The following is a 16,835-nucleotide window of genomic DNA, read 5'->3' on the forward strand; positions in this document are numbered from 1 at the left end:
AACTTCACTAGGACCCATTAGAGGGAACTGCTGGAGACACTGGCCAAGTGGAATAAGATGAAGAGAGAAAGTCAAATAAGGAAATGTAGGCAGTGAATATTAATTTTGAGGAGTATTACTGTGAAATGGAGAAATAAAAGGAGATGATGGCAGGAGAGGAACACTGGTAGCTCAAACTCCCTCACACAATAGAAAGTCAGTTGTACTGTTAGCTCCAGCAAGTGTTTTGAGTAACCTACTTAGGAAAATAAAGATGAGGGGCAAGATGTGTGTTGTCTAGTTGAAGAGATAGGTTTCTTAGTAAGTGGAATAATTTGAAGACAATAGAATTCAATTTGGAGCTGAAAGACTGTATTATAGAAAAAATATGCTATCAAATCAAAGAAAATAGGATTCCCTGTGTGCTGGAACTATCAAGGAAGGCCTCTTAATGGAGGCAAACCTGAGCTAGAAGAGAACTGAGCTTCAAACTCATCCATCCCACCACCAGAGGCTACTGCTGCCTATAAGCTCTGGACTTTTGAATCCATTTCTATCATGACTACTGTGCCAAGTCTGCTCTAATAATGTAACAGAGCTGACTCATTTGCTCCACCTAATGAAGGTCAATCCTACGTCATCAGTAGACACAGCAGCAGAGGCCTTCAACAGACATCTGTTTTTCTGAAAGTTCTATCTTCAGAACCAAGAGAAGGTTTCCTTCTATCTTAGTTCGTTTACCTCTTCCTAACATCATTGTTGCAGTGTATATGGGGAAGAGCTAATTGGGAAAGATTCTGGCAGCAAGATAACCAGAAACATCATGCTGAAAAATCAGCCACATTTTTCTCCCCTGATGATTGGGAGATGCCTCTTTTGCTGAGGCCTTTGGGACTTACTCCAGCAGAAGGGCCATAAGTGGCAGGCTGAAAAGTGACTAGAACAGCTCAGGATTGGGCTCCAAAGATGTGCTCCTCATTGTGTACCAGATGGGAGGAGCCAAGACTTAATCTGTGCTGGCAAAGTTATTTTTTAAACTGGAATTGCTGGTAAGGCTGCTTCCCTAAAAGGCAACTCAAATCCTGTTTTCTGCCTGCCTTTCCCTGGAGCTATGGCTCTCTGCCATCATGCTACTACCAAGACTTCTCCAGACTCCCTAGGGGAAAGGGTTCTTCTTGTCCATTCTCCCCTAGCTCAGTTCCTTAACTCCCTACTCCACTACCCTCAGTCCGTCCAGGATAAAATTAAACAACTAGAAAACTTTCCCGACCATGCTCTAAAAAGTAAAAGGTCCCTAGTTACATATAGTGCAAATCCTAGCCCACGTAACATTAGGTTTGGGGATGACACAAGGGTCTCCTGGGTTCACTTCCCAAAAACTTAAGTCCAGCCCAGGATACTTCAGAACATATACTGCTGTGGTATAACCTGGTTTCAGGATGTCCCAGTTGTCCTTGTTCTATCAGATCACTTGGAAGTTAAACAAATTTGGTTATGTCTTCCTTGCCTCTTCCATGAATGGTGACTCACTCAAGGCAAGGTGAGGATAATAGTCTAAAAGAGAGGTGGGTTTATAGGGACTGCAGGTCTCATTTTCTCTGCCCTCTGGAAAGTAGACATATGAAATCAAGGAGAGATGAAGGCAAGTACTGCTGTTCCTAAAACCTTCTGATACTTCCCTGGGTTTGGCACACTGGGAATAAAAACTATGACCCAGTTCTCCTACATAAAAACTACATATTATCATCTTTCTGTGCTCTGGTGCTTCAGTCCCTGCCTTTTTTGTCTGAGTCCTTGAAATGAAGTCTTTCAACAGATCTGAGTCCCCAGGCTCAAAGGTGGTAGCAAGAAAACAGGAGGGATTTAAAAAAAAAAAAAAAAACTCATGAAAATGGAAATTTGGAATATGAGAAGGTACAGGAAGGGAAATCCATTAAAGGTAGTATGGCAGATAAAAACTAGAGGGGCAAGAAAGGAGATAAATAGGAGGAACCAGAGTGAGATAACAATGGTACAAGGTGTCTAATGTAATAGCAACAGCAGGGAGCTGTATCTGGAGTTTGTTGAGCTCCCTAAATGGAAAGGGGCAAAAGGGTTTGTGTTTTGCCTTCAATGTAAGGCGCTAATCCCCTTGGATAAGGGATGGATTCTAAGGGGGTCAAAGGGATTGCTCTAACAAAAATAAGGGGGTGTGAACTGGCAGTACAAGCGATCACCACCACTGTTATCTATTCTAGCTGGGCTTCTGGCTTCTCATGTGGTCTAGATCTGTCCTTTGACTCATGCATTCTTAAACACATTAACAGTTGGTGGAGATTTGAGAACTACATTTATTATATACGCTCAGGCCCTAGGAGAAAGATTCTTGTTTTTTGTTTTTTCTCATGAATTTATTTACAGTTCACAACACCCACACCTTCTCTCTAACAAAATCGACATGAGATGTGAGTCTACAGACAGAGCATGCAACCATACCAGAGAATGTGGGCTCAGATTTCAGGAAAGCATATGATCTTATACATGTGTGACTAGTACCATTTTAAAATCAGTAATCTTTGTTAGAAAGTATTGCAAGGGCCCCTAAAGACATAGTACTCACCTCAGAGGATTCTAGAATTTCCTGAGTATCATTTTCCTGAGATCACCATAGCTAACGTAAAGAAAGTTCTCTGTTCTAACTCAGTCATTTTGGTCCTTCAAGTTGATCTATCTGTTTCTTTTTCTTTCTAGAAATGACTAACTGATTTTGGCCCCAAAACAAGCCCTCCTAAATGCAACCTAAGTATACCTTAAATTCAGTTTGTTCCAGGTATCATCTTGAAGCAAGATGGCAGCCAGGTTTTTAGTGCATAATTATGTACTCATCCTGAGAAAGACCAAACAACTGTTTTATAGATTCAGATTGAAAGTGCCACACAGACCCTATATAGTAGGTAACAGATGAGGAAAACAAGTCACTTGCCCAAGTGTACACAGCAAGTTGCAAGTCAAGATCAGGATCTTTATTTTCACTTAACCTTGTAGTATTTCATGTTTATTTGTAGATTCCATGATAACATTTGAAGAGTTAAGGGGCTAGGAATATAGCTCAGTGGTAGAGCACTTGCAAGAACAAGGCCCTGTATTCTAATCCCAGCACTTCCAAAAACAAGTAAGTCAGGCATGGTAGCTCATACCTATTATACCAGCTGCTAAAAGAAGCTGAAGTAGGAGAATCACAAATCTGAGTCCAGCATGGGCAACTTAGCAAGACCCTGTACTAAAATAAAATTTTTAAAAGGGGGACTGGGGATGTAGTTCAATGATAGAGCACTTGCCTATGCACAGGTCCTTGGATTCAATCCCCACTAGCAATGAATAGATAGATAGATAGATAGATAGATAGATAGATAGATAGATAACAGATAGGTATTAGATAATAGATAGATATTAGATAATAGATAGACATATGGATGAATGTGACTAAAATTTGACAGTAAAACAGTACATAAAAATAATTTCGATGTTGTTTCAGTTTATTATCTTAAAAAAAATGATAGCCACAAAGTTTGTAAGTAAAAACCTGACTTTTGAAATTGGGTATCAGTGATATTTGACAAGTAATAAAGGCTGGAAAATGGATGTTTTATAAGAAGACAAAAGTTCAACTTGCCACCTTAAAAATAATCCACTGAATTATTATTGAAAGTATTATAATACTTAACAACTGTCTTTTCTTTATTTTTTTTGTAATCATACGTTTACATAGGGCAATGATGTTTATTTTTTTTCCCTTACCCCCCACCCCTCCCACCCCTCTTTTCCCTCTATACAGTCCTTCTTTCCTTCATTCTTACCGCTCTCCTTATCCCTAACCCTAAACCTAACCCTAAACCTAATGCTAACCCCTCCCACCCCCCATTATATGTCCTCATCCGCTTATCAGCGAGATCATTCGTCCTTTAGTTTTTTGAGATTGGCTTATCTCACTTAGCATGATATTCTCCAATTTCGTCCATTTGCCTACAAATTCCATAATTTTATCATTCTTCATTGCGGAGTAATATTCCATTGTATATATATGCCACAGTTTCTTTATCCATTCATCAACTGAAGGGCATCTAGGTTGGTTCCACAATCTGGCTATGGTAAATTGAGCAGCAATGAACATTGATGTGGCTGTATCTCTGTAGTATGCTGATTTTAAGTCCTTTGGGTATAGGCCAAGGAGTGGGATAGCTGGGTCAAATGGTGTTTCCATTCCAAGCTTTCTGAGGAATCTCCACACTGCTTTCCAGAGTGGCTGCACTAATTTGCAACCCCACCAGCAATGTATGAGTGTACCTTTTTCCCCACATCCTCGCCAACACCTATTGTTGCTTGTATTCTTGATAATCGCCATTCTAATTGGGGTGAGATGAAATCTTAGGGTAGTTTTGATTTGCATTTCCCTTATTACTAGGGATGTTGAACATTTTTTCATATATCTGTTGATTACTTGTACATCTTCTTCTGTTAAGTGTCTGTTCATTTCCTTAGCCCATTTGTTGGTAACAACTGTCTTTTCTACACATAGTAGCTGGATTTGTGACATCTGTCAATTTATGTAAAATACTTTTTTTCTTAGTATTTTTCATTACTTTTTAAACCCATTTTATCCTTGAAAGAAAAGGTAGGTAGAAATGATTATTTTTAAAAAGTCAGGCTCCAAGGAAGTAAAACTCTTGCTTTAAGATGGTATAGGAAGTGTTTTGTGAATTGGGTAGTGGTCTAACCAGAGTATCTAGGTCTAGGACCTGGGATAGACACACCTAAGACTTCTGAGAGAAGTTGGGACAATGGAGTGAACGTGAGCCTGGATAAGAGAAGAAAGAAAAAGATAAGGAGGGAAAGAAATTGATTCTGCTCTCTCCAGAAGGCCTCCTCCAGCTGCTGTCAGTCAAAGCAAGAGAAGCATGGCAAACGGAAACACGAGTGGGCAGAGATGATGGTTTAGTCCTCAGTCCAGCCTGATTCTGAGTGTTGTTCTGAGTTGGCCCAGTGTTCCAGGCATATTAAACTTCCCCCTGAAGAGGGTCCTCTTCCCTCTGTGATACCCCCAAACCCTGAGCTCTCCGGGATTCCCACGGCCTGTGGAAGTACTCCTCTTGTTTCCTGGGCTCTCAGCTTCACTTCTGGGATTTGGGAGGACAGAAGGGTGAGAGAGGGGTACAGAGAAGAGATCAGACTCCACCTCCAAGTGGGAGAGTTGACCACCCTGAAGAGAGGAATGGCAAGTACAGTCTTGCTGTTCTTTGTCTTTACTGCTGCTGGGGATGGGGGTTCCTGGCAGCTGACTTCGGCCCTGGCCTTGGCCTTTGTTTCCCTACACTCTTCTCTTGGCACAGTCAGAGGCTTTCAGTGTTGTGCTTTCAGGGTCACATGGCTAAATCTTTGCACAGCTGCCTAGGGGATAAAGAGAGAGTGAGGCTGAGACAGAGAGAACAGCCACTTGGTTCTTACCATATGTGAGGCTAAACAATTATTGTCAGCATGACTAAAAACCCATCATACAGGGCCCAGGGGGGTGTAGCTCAGTGGTAGAGCACTTGCCTAGCATGCAAGAGGCCCTGATTCCATACTCAGCATGGCAAAACAAAAAAAACCCATCACAACATTCTCTTCCCCCGACTCCTTTCCTGAGTTATACAACAAACCACCTCTCTGTTTCTGGACTTTTCACACTCAAAGCATCCTCTGCCCTTTACAGACATTTTTATTAACACTTCCTTCCACCCTCTCCTGAGTACACACACACACAATTGCACACATGATGCAAAGGATGTTGCATGCACTGTAATACCTACTGAAAGAAAACTGAACATATTAATCAGTTCAATAACATGTGCACAGAACGTTGGATTCATACTTTGATTTTTTTCTCCTGAAGTTTCAGTGGCTCTGGAAATTTAGACATACACACACACAAACACACACATGCACTCCACTGGCCTTTTACATACCAAAGTTTTGCAACTCCTCTCTCCAATATCTACTTGAGCTCTGACTGTTTTCCTTTAATACTGCACCTTTCACAAAAGAAAAATTATTTGCTATACTAGGACTTGATACAAGATGACTTGCAAAAAACAATCCTCACATCTCTCTTCTCCCCACTGAAAATTATTCCTCCTCAGTACTTCCCACAACACCTTGATCTCTGTTCTGATGTTTTACAAGTTTCTTCTACCATCAATGGCCTTTGTCAGTCACAGCAAGCAGCAAAGTGGATAAGGTGGGTAATCTATCCCATATTGCTCCAAGCAACTTCAAATTGATCTTTGCCAGCTTCACATCATGAGTGGTCAATGATAAGCTGGTCTTACAAAGTATAAGTAAGATGATTTTTTTTTTTTTTATCAGACAGGGTTTGGGGTATAGCTCAGTGGTAGAGGGCATGCATACGCAAGGTCCTGGGTTCAATACCTAGGAGAAAAAACTTCAGACCAAGACTGAAATATTCAAATCAAGCTTTGTATTAATTAGGATCAGCATCATAGAGGTTGGTCTCTTCCTTCCCAAGGTCCTCAACCAGAAGGTAGCATGTATTTAGGTATGAAATTTTTGATATGTTATTAAAAAATTAGCCTCATTAGTCTCATTTATAGGCCCAGTTCTGCCACATCTAAGAATGTTTTGAAACATACTGAAGTAAACAGATAACTAAACATACATAATAAAGGCTTACATTGCTTATACCTTGGTTTATTTGTAGGCACTGTATCCTATACAACAAGGGTTAGCAAATTATAGCCTGGAGGTCACCTCCTATTTTTGTGTGACCCGTAAGCTAACAATAGTATATATATATGTAGTTGTATATGTATATATATATAGTTGGAAAGAAATTGAAAACAAAATAATATTTTATGACGTGAAAATTCAAACTTTGGAGTCTATAAATAAAATTTATTGGAGCACAGCTATGCTTATTTGTTTACATATTCTCTGTAGCTGCTTATGCACTATGACAACAGTTTGGAGTAGTTGTGACAGAGACCATATGACTTGCAAAGCCTAAAGTATTTACTATTTGACTTTTTACCAGAAAAGTTTGCTAACCACTGCTTTTCAATCTATAAATATCTTTACAAAATGATATGTATCATTTAAGAGGAAGTTTGGTTTACTAGAAACAGAAGCCTTAAATAACTGTGACTTAAACAAGGTGGGGTTTTATTTTTCTCTCACATAAAAGAAGTCTGGAAATAGGCAGACTGGCCTAATATTGTATTCTGTGGTCATCAGGGACTGAGGCTGCTTCTTCCTTCTCCTTTGCCAGCTTCATTGCAGAGCTTCAATCTTAAAGATTACCTCATGCTCACCTAATAGTTACCGGAACTCCAGCCATCGTGTCCTGTTCCCAGTACTAGGAAGTAGAAGGGGGTCAAAACAAAAGAGCATGTCACCCCTCCCAGCTAAGTTAGCTCCCATCAAATAACTTCTCCAGAACTTCTACTCAAATACTTCTTATTATATTTAATTGACCACCTTCATTTGCAAAGAGGTTGAGAAATGTAGTTTTATAGCTAAGAACACTGCAACCTAAATAAAACCAAAATTCCCTTAGTGGGGCAAAGAAGAGAGCAGATGATGGTTAGCAATGAATAACCCCTGCCCCAGAAACAAGGGGATTCTCTGTGTCCTTTTCAATATGCCATGTAATAGTTTCTTATAAACATGAGAGTTCTAGGGGGCCGAAGGTGTAGTTCAGAGGTAGAGTACTTGTCTAGCATGCACAAGGTCCTAGATTTGCTTCCCAGGACAGCAAATAATAAAATAAAATAAAATAAAAATTTAAAAAACAAGAGTTCTACTTTAAGTAAATTTGTCTTTTTTTAAGTCTACATCCTTATTCAGCCTCCTCAGGTCCAGCTTTTTACAAAGATTATATCTTTTGTGTATGTGGTGGGAGTGGTACTACTGGGGTAGGCAAGTGCTCTGACACTGAGCTATACCCAGAGCCCAAAACTGTACCCATTTTGATATCACAGGCCCCCAGACTCTTCCTACCAACAATGCCCACTATTTCTTTTCTCTTTCATCCACATTTTCATCTTTTCCATATTCTTCTCTCCTCCATCCTACCTTAACATCATCATGGCCCCAGAGTATTATTTCTTGCCTGGACAGTCACAGCAGTCTCTTTTATGGTTGTCCTGCTTATAATTTTGTGCTCTTTTATTTTATTAAGTTTTATGCTAAGGACATTTTTCTTTAATATCTTTGTACCATTAACTATATTTAAGTAATTGTATGACCAGTGACATAACACTATTCAATAGTATCTATTAATATTGAAGGGACCAGGTACAAAATAAAATAAAAGCTAACAAAAAAAGTTAACAGAATGTCAACCAAATGTGTGGCATGGGCTTCATTCTCTGCCACTTTCCTTAACTCTTGCTAAGTTTATACTTGCTTAAAAGAACCAAGCAAGACTTTTATTGAAGATTCACCAAGACTTGTATTAACCATAGTGGTATAATTACAAATTCTTTCTTAATAAAAGGAACAAAAATATATTCAGTAAAAAAGTTCTCTTTTTCATCTGTTTCTAGCCACCCAGCCCTCCTACCCAATACAACCACTGCTTCTTGAATATTCTTAGACATAATCTATGCGTTTGCAAGTATGTATACATGTGAACTTTACATGCCTGTATGATGTTTTATTAGAAGAAATGATAGTTGTTTTAGACAGATTTTATATTGCTGTGACCAAAGGAACTGACAAGAATAATGTAAAGGAGGAAAAGTCTATTTTGGTTCACAATTTCAGAGGTTAAATCCACAGTTCGCTGACTCCATAGCTCTGGACATAAGTTGAGGCAGGACATCATGGCAGAAGAATATAGCAGAGGAAAGCAGCTCTGGACATAGCAGTTGGGAAGCAGAGAGAGCTCTGGTCACCAGGAACAAAATATAAACCCCAAAGGTATGCCTACAGTGACCTACTTCCTCCAGCCACACTGTTACTTCCTACAGTTACTACCCAATTGATCTATATCAGTGAAATAAATTCACCAATACATTACAACTCTCATAATCCAGTCATGCCCCCTGAACATTCTTGCATTGTCTCACATGAAGTTTTGGGGACACCACATATCGAAACCATAATAATAATATAGTTATTCCTTGGTATTCTTGAGAGATTGGTTTCCAAGACCCCCCCACAGACATCAAAATCTACTCAAGTTCCTTATATAAAATGATAAAGTATTTGCATATAACCACACACATACTCCTGTATATTTTAAATTATTTCTAGCCTTATAACACCTAAGACAAAGCAAATGCTATATAAATAGTTGTTATGCTGTATTGTTTAGGGAATAATGACAAGAGGAAAGTCTGTACATGTTTTGTACAGATGTTTTTGTTCTTTAAATATTTTCAAACCCTAGTTGGTTGTATCCAAGGATGCTGAACCCATAAATAGAGAAGATCAACTGCATATTATTATTAGTCAACTTTGCATTACTGTAACAAAATACCTGAGAAATCAACTTAAAAAGAGGAACTTTTATTTTGGTTCATGATTTTGGAGGTTTCATTTCGTGATCTGTTGGCCCTTTTACTTTTGGGTCTGTGATAAGGTAATACATCATAGTGGGAGTACATGGTGATGGAAGTTTACCTCATGACAGCCAGGAAGCAAAAAGAGAAGAGGAAGAAGCAAGGGTCCCATGACCTCCTTCAAGGACATGTTTGTTTTTTTATTGTAAACAAATGGGATACATGTTGTTTCTCTGTTTGTACATGGAGTCAAGGCATACCATTTGTGTAATCATAAATTTACATAGGGTGGTCCCTCCTCTTAAATGTTTTACCCCCTTCTAATAATGATAAGAGCTAGGGACCAAGCCTGAGACTTCCAAGGACATTCAAGATCCAAACTATAGAAATTATATATACTAATCAGCATCTTACTTTTCTCCTTTCCAGTATATCTTAAGGATTTCTCCATCTATAGTCAGATCTCTCTGAAACTCAAGTCTAACCATGTCACCATGTTTTTTGTTTGTTTGTTTTTATTTTGTGCTGGGGATTGAACTCTGGGGCACTCGACCACAGAGCTACATCCCCAGCCCTATTTTGTATTTTATTTAGAGATAGGATCTCACTGGGTAGCTTAGTGCCTTAGTGCTTTTGCTGAGGGTACCATGTTGCTTTAAGTGTGGCTTTCCATTCCCCAAAGAATGAAGTTCATGCTCCTTAACTTAGCTTCAAGTTTATCTCTAATCTGACTCCCTCCTAGTTCAATCTTCTGTCCCCCACCATTCAGGGACTTTTGTGTTCTAAAGCATCTTAGAAAACCATAGCTTGCCTTCATACTCACAGCTCAGAGCCTGTGGAATTCCCTTCCTACCTTTCCTCAGGGTGATGATTATGTTTATGTATCCTTTAAGACAGCTCAAATGTTTCTCTCCCATGAGCCCTCCATGAATTCCAGCTTGCCCCAAAGATTCATCTTTGCTTCCTTGGGACTCTGTATTCTGTATCATAGCCCTTATTTTATTAGATTGAAAGTATCTATGAATACGTTTTTCTAGCTAACTGCCTCAAAGCAAGGAAGACCATCTCATCTCTTATTCATTTTTGTGCCCCCAGAGCCTAACACCATATTTAGCATAAAGAAACTAATAATGTGCAAGGCTCTTGGTTCAGTCTATAGCACCAAAAACAAAAGTTAAATAAACATTTGTTGACAAGGATTGATTTGAACCATTGAACTTCCTGTGAGGTAAGTTTAGAATCTACTTTAAGGCTAAGAGAGAAATGAAACAGTACACATTTCCAGGAACACTGAGTTGTGGCTCACAGTTTGGGTTAGGAGTATAAAGAAACTTTCTTGAAAAGTTGATCAACATGTTTGAAGGAATAGTCAAATCCTGAATTGGAAACTGCTAGTGGACAGGAAATAAATAAACCTAAAACCCATCAATGAAATGAGAGAAGTAGATGAGGAAGAACACACCAGGCAGAGGTATTAGGTCCTAAAATGGATATGTTGGGAAGAAGACAGAAAGAGAAATTTCCAGCATTAGCTTCGAAGGCAGGAACTTTGCTTACTAACAAGCAGTTGGTCAATAGAGGAGGAATTAGAGTTGGGGTGTACCCAGTGGTAAAGTATTTACCTAGTATGCATGAGGCACTGGGCTCCATTCTCAGCACCCCCCAAAAGAAGAAAAAGATAAAGAAGGAAGAAGGAGGAAGGAGGAGAGGGAGAAAAAAGAAGAGGAGGAGGAGGAAGCAGCTGAATACTGCAACTTCCATAGTAAAAATGACATTTTTCCTCCAAGCTTTATTCTCTGATGACTAATAAGTTTTTCAATGGTCCAAAAAGAAAAAGAAAAAGAAAAAAGAAAGAAAGAAAAGTTGAATTCTCACAGTGATACCATAGAAGATGGCATAGAACTACTTACAACTGTGGTCATTGTACCAGACAGATGCAGGTGCTGCAAGCTCCTGCATCAGAGGATGACCTTCTCAAAGAGTGCAGGGAAGGGGCTGGGGATATAAGTCAGTTGGTAGAGTGCTTGCCTAGCATGCACAAGGCCCTGGGTTCAATCCCCAGCACCACCACCAAAAAAAAAATTAAAAAAAAAGAGTGCAGGGAGGACCTGGCTGAGGAGAGAAGTCACAGCTGAGATCTGAAGGTTAAGGAAGTGTTAGCTGGGCAAAGGGTGGGGTGAATGGAGGGAAGGAAATACATTTCATGTTGAGGGAAAACAACACATGTGGAGTCTGAGACAGAAGGATGGAAAGACTGAATGTAAGTAAGCAGAGAATGGTAGAAGACAGGCTGGTGAGATAAGCAGGGGTCCCATCAGGCAGTGCCACAAGGATTTTGTCCTGTATCCTAGGGCAACAGAAAACATCTCAAGGTACAGAAGAATGACTTTTCTATGTTCAATATGAATACACCACTAGTGTGATTGCACATCATGTTCAACCACAAGAACGGGGTCTAATTAGAATAAGTTATACTCCATGTGTGTATAATATGTCAAAATACACTCTACTGTCATGTATATCTAAAAAGAACAAATAGAAAAAAGAAAAAAGAAAGAATAATGATATGATTTATAGTCATAAAATATCTCTCTAGCCCCTCCACAGATGAAAAATAAACCAAATATAGTATACACAAACAATGGAATATTTATTCAACCTTTAAAAGGAAGTAAATTTGGCTGGGCATGATAGCATATGTCTGTAATCCAAGATACTCCTTGAGAGGCTGAGCAGGAGGATTGGGAGTTAAGGCCAGCCTGGGCAACTTAGCGAGGATCCATTTCAAAGAAAGAAAGAAAGGAAATTGTAATAAGTGTAAATGAACATTGGAAATACTATTCTAAGTAAAATAGACACAAAATGACAAATATTGTATGATTCCACTTACATGAGGTACTCAGAATAATGAAATTCATAGAGACAGAAAATAGAATCATGGTTACCAGGGACTGGGGGAAGGATGGGAGTTATCATTTAATTGGTATAAATTTCAATTTGGGATGATGGAAAATTTTTGAAAATAGTGGTGATGGTTGCACAATATGGTAAGGGTACTTAACCCCACTGAACTGTACACCTAAAAACAGGTAAAGTGATTTCAAAGAGCCCAAATAGCCAAAACAATCTTGAGGAAGCAAAACAAAGCTGGAGGCCTCACCCTTCCATATTCCAAAACTTATTACAAAGCAAAACTAACTAAAACGGTATGGTACTGGTATAAAGGCAGATATATAAACTAATGGAACAAAATAGGGTACCCTCATGTATGTGGTCAAATGATCTTCAGTAAAATTACACAATGGAAGAAGGGCAATCTTTTCAACAAGCAGTATTGAAAAAACTGGATATCCATGGGGAAAACTTTTAAACCATGTATAAAAATTGTCTCAAAATGAGATTTGAACATTAACACCTGAAACTATAAAGTTTCCAGAAGAAAACATATGGGAAAATCTTTCTGATATTGGATTTGTCAATGATTTCTTGGATATTACATCAAAAGTACAAGCAACAAAAGCAAAAAGGGACAAATGGGACTATATTGAACTTTAAAACTTCAGAGCTAGGGTCATAGCTCAATGGTAGAGCACTTGCCTACCATGCACAAGGTCTTAAATTTGATTTAAGCGGGAGGAGGACTGCTGAAGAAAAAAAGGCAAAAACTTCATTCAACACAACAAAGGAAACAACAAAGTGAGAAGGCAACCTGCATAATTTGAGAAAATATTTGTCAACCATATATCCCATAGGAGGTTAATATCCAGAATAGATATACATTTTAACAATCTTCTACAACTCAACAATAAATAAACAAATGTCCAACTTAAAAATGGGTAAAGGACTTTAATAGACACTTCTTAAAGAAGATATACAAAAGACCAACAAACATGAAAAGATGTTCAACATCACTAATTAGAGAAACCGAATCACACCCTCAATGAATTATCACCTCATACCAATGTCACCAAGTGTTGATGAGGATGTAGAGAAACTGGAACCCCTGTGCTTGTCTGTGGGAATGTAAAATGGTGTAGCTTTTATGGAAAACTGTATGGAGTTTCCTCAAAAAATTAAATTAGAATTATTATATGACCCCACAATCCTACTTCTGGGTATATATCCAAAAGAATTTAAAATAGAATCTTAAGGAGTTGTTTGCACACCCATGTTATTTGCAACATTTATTCACAATAGTCACAATGTTGGAAGTAACCTAAAAGTCCATCAACAGATAAATGGATAAAGAAAATCAATATATATACATACAATGGAATGTTACCCAGCCTTGAAAAAGAATTAAATTCTGTCATATGCTCCAATATGGATAAAACTTAAGGACATTATGCTAAGTGAAATAAGCTAGTCATGAAAGGGCACCGTATGATTCCACTTATAGAAGGTATTTAAAATAGTCAAATTCTTAGAAACATAAAGTAGAATAGTGAGTGAGCCTGGGGAAGGGAAAGGGGAATTGTTCAAGGTTATGGAGTTTCAGCTTTAAAACTCTATGAATAAGTTCCAGAGATCTGTTCTACAATGTGTTTATAGTTAGCACCACTGTACTGAACATTTAAAAATGGGTAAGATGATAAATTTTATGCTAGTGGTTTTTTTAACCACAACATTTTAAAAAATGGTCAAAATGATGAGTTATATGTTATAAATATATTTCTGCAATAAAAAAAGAAAGTTTTTTTTTTTTTTTTAAAGGCATTACTCTTCCTACAGGGTGAATTCAAGAGGGAATAAGAACATTGATTAGGTGTCTTGGTAGGTCCAAGCAAAGGGATGGTGAAAGCTTGTGCCAGAAGAAGATGACAGAGTTGAAGAAAAGTGAACAAGTTAAATAAATAGGTGACTGGTTGAATGGAGGTTGGCACAGGGACAGATGCTGTTCAAAGTCTCCAGTTGTTAGAAGTAGACAGGTGAGGGCCATTCTCTTGGGGGAAAAATCATTTTCCAGGATTTTGGGAGCTAGGACACTTGGGTTTTAGTCCCAGCTTTTTCTCTTGCTTCTGGAACATCAGGCAGGTTACTTCCTTTCTATAAGTCATACTCTCCTCACTTATAAGATGAGGACATTGAACTAAATGATTTCTGAAGTCCTTTCTGATAAATGGCTCTATAGTCACCCTGTTAGACACTCACAACTTAGTTGAAATACATTCTGAGGTCAGTTTTTCCCATGGCACTAGCTGAGATGTGACATAGGCTTTGAATGGGTACGCGGAACAGGGAAATTCAAGCAGATAGAGTTCTAGAGACCTGAAGGTGGCTCAGAGAGAGCGTGGAGAGAGGCGGTGTTACAAAGAGAAATAAACAGAAGTGAACCATAAAGGGTGCTCAAAACAGACTACTGCTGTGCCGCTGACTGGCCAAGGGTCAGCTGGCTCACAGAGGGAAGTTTGCAAGGGAGGAATTTTGACAATGATTAATCAGTTTCAGTGGGAGAGAAAACCTAAAACATACAGCCAGGCAGGGGGAAAAAAAAATTAGTAGTATGATCTAAATCTGGTGGAATTTCACAAGGTCTTCTTCCAACCTACTTCCTTTTGCTTTATCACTATTTTAGGGGGCTGGGTGTAGCTCAGTGGTAGAGCACAAGCTTTGCATTTGCAAGGCCCTGAGTTTGATTCCCAGCACTCAAAAAGAAATAAAATTGATTTAGGTTTCAGTCAAAGCAAGTCTCCCCAAATTAGGCTCTTATTCCCAATCTTGTTCCTCATGTTTACTTCCGTTGCCTTGTCTCCCCACTGAAAATCTGGGAAGAGGGAAAGAGCCTGGTGTCCTTTTTTCTTTGATATCCTTATCTGTTTCCATAACAGAAACACTGTAAGTATTCACTGATAAACCACATCTAGAAAAGTTGCTACAGAAAAAATCATGCCTTGACCTGAAAATGCATTTCACATTTAAACATTTAATGCAGGTCACAAATTTAAGGCAGACACAGATTTGTCACTCTATAGGAGAGCTGTGGGGCAGACCAGGTCTTCTCTAAGGAATGCAGCAGGTGGGGGTGGCTCTGACCTGTTTCTTGAAAGCCAGGTCTTCCTCAGGTCAAAGGAAACCATAAATGAAATAAGAAAGGAAGAGCTTCATGCTTCCAAGAAAGACATGAGTAACAGATCCAGGAAATAAATGATGTCCCCAGGAAGCAGAGGGGAGAAGGCTTGTGAGCCCATTACCCTCACCCCTGGCCCACTGCCTCTGAACTAGCGCAGTTGTCCCTCTCTCCATGTCACAAAGAGGCCATCAGACCAGCCAATGCCTAGTTAGCCAATCAGATGAAGACTGCAGAGCGATGGGGAGGGAGAGGAGTGGAAAATGGTCATCCTGGAAATTTGGGGGTGGGGTCAGGGAACACTACATGTTTTTCCTAGGCCAAAGAAAATGCTGGAGGGGGAGGAAGACTGCAGATTTGTGTGAAGCCTACATCTTCCTCATAGGACAACATGCTTCTGACTTTCAGTATCCTGAAAAAGAGTCCAAATATGTATGTATATAAACACACACATCCTTTTATGAACACACATATATGCTTTTACATGTGTATGTAACAAATCTGTGTGTATTATATATCATATATAATGTCTTATGTATATATTAGATATATTATGAGAGTGATAAAATTGGTGCACACACAGGGGAATGTACATGTGCCAACGTTGATATAGATCTGGGAGTATGTAAATGCATCAGAGCAGCAAGGTGGGCTAGAGGGAAAGACTGAGCTTAGCTTTGTCCCAGGTGCTCCTTCACTCTGGACAAGAAGAGAGGTGAGCAAAGTAAATATGCACTCTTGCTGGCAGGCCTCCAACTGCCTCATGACATCAATTATAATCTTGCCACTCCCCAGCCTTCTTCACAGCCCCCCCCACACTGCTAGTGAAGGAGATGATCCACTTCAACTTCTGAATAATTAATGAAGCTAAGAAGGTCTCTGATCCCCAAGGAGGGAGCTGGGGTGGGGGAGCCTCACGTGCACGTGGCTCAGCAGTGGAGAGGTGAGGGGTACTGAGGGAGCCGAACCACAGGTAATCCACGGTTCGGGCTGCCCAGTACCTTTAACTCTCCCTCTTCAAACCCTCTTCTTTCAGTAGGAGACTTTTGATTCAATAGGCTTTGGACCCAGAGCCATGATTCTTGCTCATGTTCATTCAAGACCACACCTGTTTCTCTCCTACTCAAATTCTCTGCTTCAGCCAGCTCATAGTCTCTTGAATATAACTGGAGAATTCCTGCCCCTGATCTAGAAAGCACCTCCCCACCACTACCTCTATTCCAAACACAACAGCAGCCCTTTCCTTCAGG

Source organism: Sciurus carolinensis, chromosome 4 (assembly GCF_902686445.1).
Source record: "Sciurus carolinensis chromosome 4, mSciCar1.2, whole genome shotgun sequence".
Taxonomy (NCBI): domain Eukaryota; kingdom Metazoa; phylum Chordata; class Mammalia; order Rodentia; family Sciuridae; genus Sciurus; species Sciurus carolinensis.